Here is a 5,495-nt window from a genome sequence, read left to right on the forward strand (position 1 = left end):
TTTTCTCTTCCAGGTTCGGTTTCTCTTCTATTTTTTATAGGTTAGTACTATAAACACTGTGTTGATACATGGTGAATATTTTCAAACAACACATTGAACATTTTTTAATATAAAATGAACACACCGAAGATTTCTTTTAACATACGGTGATCATTTTCTAATATAGGGTGAATTTTTGGAAATCCACACTGAACAAATTTGTAATATATAATGAACAATTTTTATATGCTGTTCACATTTTTCAACGTACGGTGAATTGTTCTTTTAAATATACAATGAACTTTTTCCTCATACACACCGAACATTCTCCGAAATGCCTGCTAATTTTTTTAAGAAGAAAGAGAAAATTAGAAAAAACGAGAGGAGAGGCAAAGAGAAGAAACATTTGTGAATTTGAAAAAAAGTTTGTGAATTCAAAAAGGGTTCACGAATTAGATTTATGTGAATTCAAAAAATGTTCAAGATTTTTTTAAAAGCTCATGAATTAAGAAAAGTTTCCATATTAAAAAACTCATTAATTCAAAAACTTCACAAATTTTGAAAAGTTCATGAATTAGAAAATTCAAAAATTCAAAAACTGTTCAAGCATTTCAAATTTTTGCGTGAACAAAATATTTTTCATGAATTAAAAATGCTCAAGAATTTGAAAATGTTTCAGGGATTCAAAAAAAGATCATGAATTCAAACAAGTGCATGTAAATAAAAAACTCATGAGTTCAAGGATTATTTGCAAATCCAAAACAATATTTATAAATTGAAAATTCTTTTCAAAATTTTGTAAAAAGACCATGAATTAAGAAAATCAGGAATTCGAAAAATATTAGTGATAATTTAAAAAACACGAATTCATAAAATGTTTGATACATTCAAAAATGTTCCACGAGATCAAATATATATCATGAAATATGATTTAAAAAAGTTCAGACATTCATGTAATGCTTGCAAATTTGAAAACTTTCAACTTTTGAAAATTGTCTACGAGTTTAATAAATGATTATGAATTGAAAATAATAAAACATAAAATATGAAAAAATAAATAAAAAACATTAACAGAAAAACTAGGAAAAACTGGTGGAAAAGCTAACAGAACCGAAAAACAAAAAGAAACAAGAAAATCAACCTGGAAGCTGCCGAAAATAGAAAAATTACTCCGTCAAACCTCAATAGAGTCGCTTGATGGGTTGGCCTCGGTAGGCGATCAAAGCGCTAGTGGTCACATAGAGCGATATATATCATTTGTTTATCCAGGCAGCGATTCCTAACCGCTAAACATATGCATCCTCCTCCTATTAGATATATGGACTATTGGATTTATTAAGCTTTTGCCCCCTACTATATTGCATAAACGCCTAGCACAACATGGATGCAAAGATGCATGTGTTCACACAATGCCTATTGAATATTGGAGTTGTGGCGCTTCAAAGATGATGGACTCACCATAAGCCCCTTGTGACCGATGGACACATCGCCTCTTGCAGAAAGAATATTTCATCTTGAGGAGACACAGAGGAAGTTAAACTGAGGATTTGATTGCTGGTGGGTTGTGAGTACAGCCATTGTCCTAACCATCCAATCACACCTTATAGTCACATACCAAAATTAGGGATTCATGTTTCTAAAAAATGATGCCAAATTTGTAAACAGAAGAATACATGTGTGAGCTAGTGTTGATTGACTACTCATTTGTGTATCAGTGCATTCACGAGGAACATCACCAGGATCTTGAGCCCCGAAGAAGATGTCTTGTATTCGCTCCCCAAACTCGGGCTCGTTGCGCATGGTGAGCCCCCTCCTGGCCCCACACCCACCACCGCACTCCACGATGGACACCCTCCTCTCCCTCATGTGCGGCAGCACGAGTTCCATCTTAGAATAGAACCGTGCCGAGAACGAGATTTTCACTGCCTGATGACACCGATGGGGGTGATGTCAGTGGTCCCATTCAAGCGGTCGTCATCATTGTCGAGCAGGTGAAACGACACGGACTCGTGGATGTCGTCGTCTGTTGTGCGGCAGTACACGAGCGGCGCGGCCGAGACGAATGGTGCTGGCTGCCACGGCTTTGAACGGTGCGAATGGGGAAAGGAGAGGAGTTGCAGGGCGGTGACACAGATGCTGATAACGACAGCCATCAACAACCACGACGCGTCGCGCGGTACGGTAGAAGAAAACCGCTGGAGTTGGGAAGGACATGGGGCAGCAGGGTGGGGTCGACGGCTAGGGGGAGGACAATGTGGGGTAGTAAGCTTCGCGTGTGCATCGGGATACATGGTGTACATCCCATAGTAAGGAGGGCGGGGATGGTGCAAGGAACACAAGCGGAGGCTCGCCAGCGGCGGCCAGACCGGGTAGGAGTGACAACCAGGTCATGGTGAGGGAGGGATTTAGTGAGCGGGCTAGTGGATAGGGGAAGACAGAGAGAATATGGTGAGGGGATGGTTATCCCGAATGTGAGAGTGGAATGAACAGTTATGATAACCAGATTTGTTTCAAGATTGTGCGCTCTATCCGATGGACAGTAAGGCCGGGGAGCCCCCCTTTTTGAAAAAAATAATTCCGATGGACAGTAAGGCGTTCCTTTTCGAGTGCTAAAAATCTGACTTCGGGTTTTTAGACTTTTCCTTTAACAATCTCTGTGACCAAGTACAATTCAACCAGCTATTTAATTTAACCAAAGAATGGAGCAATAGCATGCTTCTAGTTAACTAACCAAGGAACCAAAATTCATGGAATCAACAAGAGCGGATGCTCCAAAATAAACTGGTGGGGAAACCTAAAACAGTCTGCACACTTGGTTATTAACTACAAATGGTCGGCAATCCTAGTTTTTGACGACCCTACACATCCTCCTGATCTCCCCACTGGCGGCGGTCTTGAGCTCGATGTCCACCATCTTTACCATCACCTTGGCAATCTTCCTCTCCCATCTCCTAGGGATAAACGCGTTCTCCACCACCTTCCTCGCTGTCCGTCTGGAAGACAACAGTGTCGCGTCCGAGGTGAATAGCTCGTGAAGATGGGGCTCATCGGACACTTTCTCTACAACAGGGTGGTGAATGCAGGGTTCATATCGGATGGCTTCGGCGGCAGGCAGTCGATGAAGGACGAGCGGTGGGACACGCCGATGGTGTGCGCGTCGGAGAGGACCACGAGGTCCTCCTCGTCGAGGTTCTTGGCCGTGAAATTGTCGACGAGCTGCGAGAGGTTGAAGAAGGGTGGAGGGATCAAGCGCCTCACTAGCGAGGGACACGCGCCTGTCCAGGCGCCCTGCCGGCATCCTGAAGTTGATCCTGGCACGGCTGAGGAAGTAAGACGCGTCTCGAGCAGCAAAGGCGATAATGTCGGCGCAGGAGACCCTGCCAAGGCAAACCTTCTCGAGCGCCTCCTTGGCTGTGTCCAAGGGCGTAGCCAGGCCCCAGGCTACCCTGGCCATGGCCTGGTGTGTGGCAACGCATTTCTTTGTTGATTGATCATTACCGTTTAACATTGTTTCTCTACAGTTGGCACAGGGCGTTGTAAAATTCTAGCTACGCAACTAGCTGTGTCGATCACTTCGAAGCCACGCAGGCTTGGGAAGTTGGGTGGGCTGAGCTTCTCCGGCTGGGTTGGCCGCTGTTGGGTCGAGGAGGACGGAAGCATGGCAACCCGGTAAGGCGGTAAGAAAACATCACGCGTGCACACACATGTTAATGAATACCTGGCATCACACCGACACAAATGCTAGAAACATGTCTGTACAAACCAAGAAGAAATAAAATACTTATCTGACATCTGAATTGATCGGATTCGGATCCGGCTTACCACTAGCAGTATTATATCCAGTAGTACAATTTTAGCGATCACATTCATGAGGTTTTATGCCTTGCCTAATCACGTGCACATGACAGATATTGTGAAACAGAGATAGCTAGTGATATCAAGCACAGAAAGATTTTTTTTCTTTTCTTGCTAGATGTTACATGCATGAACGGATTTTCATAATTACTGTATCTGGACGAAGCAGTCGTGGAAGTGCATCCGAAATATCCCAGCACCGAGGCCGGCGTTCTTGGACGTGGCGTTCCTCACGGTCACGGCCTCCCTGACGATATTTTCCGCCCGTGGGCACGAGCGCCTGTAGTAGCCGACTCTCAGCCTCCGCCATCCCGCAGACGGAGAAGAGGCTGGGCTCGGTGGACTAGCAGTAGGTGCGGCCATGGTTGGCGGGCTTGGTGATGGGGCGGCAGCAGGGAAGGTGTAGCAGCTGGGGAGCTCCTGTGGCTTGGATAGGCTGGCATTTCGGCTACCGGCGGACTAGCGTAGCTTGGATAGGAACCTTGGTAGGCTGCCATTTCCGTTGCCGGCGCGGCGGCTTTTTGAGCAGTAGCCACGGCGCCGAGCGATGCAAAAAGATGGCAACGACAAGGTTTGCCATGTCTGAAAGTTTGGTGCTATGCATGTGTACAGCTTCTTTAATTAGTGCATCTTGTAGATCAATTGCTGAAATTTAGTCTATTTTAGGCAGCCCAATAACTATTTCAGAAATTTCTAATAAATCCTAGAGGCCCACTCAGTCCATTTGTACAAGGCAAGGGATACTACTAAAGTTTAGTCCCACATTGCTAGTTTAGTGGGAGTTGGATCTTTTTATAAGGGAGGTTCTTTCCCCACTTGTACGAGCATGAAAATAAAAGGGATATCCACACCTCCTGTCGCTGCCCTCACGCCTCCTTCTCTTGCGCCTATAAAAGGGAGGTCGCTCCTCCCAGAAAGACACAACAGAAATTGCAGCCCATTTGTCCCGGTTCGTGAGCCCAGAGGGCCGGCCAGGCCACGTGGGTCATTGATCCCGGTTGATGGGATGAACCGGGACCAATGGGCCTCGCTCCTGGCCCACCACCATTGGTCCCGGTTGATGACATGAGCAAGAGCAGAGCACAGTGCTCTGTTTTTTCTGGCCGAGGGGGAGAGGGCTTTGTGGTGCTCTATCGATCACCCGCGCCGATCTCATCACCGACACCACCGTGGTGAAATGATGATACCATGCCAACTTTCAACCTTTTCAGAGTCCATTTTGAAATGCTTTCCAATTTCAGAGTCATTTAGCTCAAAGAATGAATTAATAGCAAACAGTATGAACTACAAAACTTTTATGAAAATAAAAACAATCAATTAAAATATTATGTTATGATCAACTAAAATAAAACTATAATATTCTTCAATAGCAAAAAGAATATAATTTTTGTGACCTAAAATCAAACTATAAGTATTTAATTGTAAGTATAAATAAAAAATAAATAGCAAAGAAGAAAAAAAATTCTATTTTTATAGTAAAGTTATTCATAAACTAGTGATTCACACAAATTTTTAAAAATTCAAATTTAAACTATTCAAAATTTAAAACTAATGGCACTAACAGAAAGTTTATAATTTTTGTGACCTAAAAGCAAAAAGAAATCACTAAAAAACTGTAAGTATTTAGTTGTAAGTAGAAATAAAAAATAAATAGAAAAAAA

At 43.3% G+C, this 5,495-nt stretch overlaps 1 pseudogene; it reads right to left on the reverse strand.

Moving 5' to 3' along the window:
* Positions 1-2,821: 2,821 nt before the first annotated feature.
* Positions 2,822-4,414, reverse strand: LOC125529014 (annotated as a pseudogene).
* Between the last annotated feature and the right edge of the window lie 1,081 nt (positions 4,415-5,495).

The sequence above is a fragment of the Triticum urartu genome, unplaced genomic scaffold (genome assembly GCF_003073215.2).
Source record: "Triticum urartu cultivar G1812 unplaced genomic scaffold, Tu2.1 TuUngrouped_contig_5282, whole genome shotgun sequence".
In the NCBI taxonomy this organism is placed as follows: domain Eukaryota; kingdom Viridiplantae; phylum Streptophyta; class Magnoliopsida; order Poales; family Poaceae; genus Triticum; species Triticum urartu.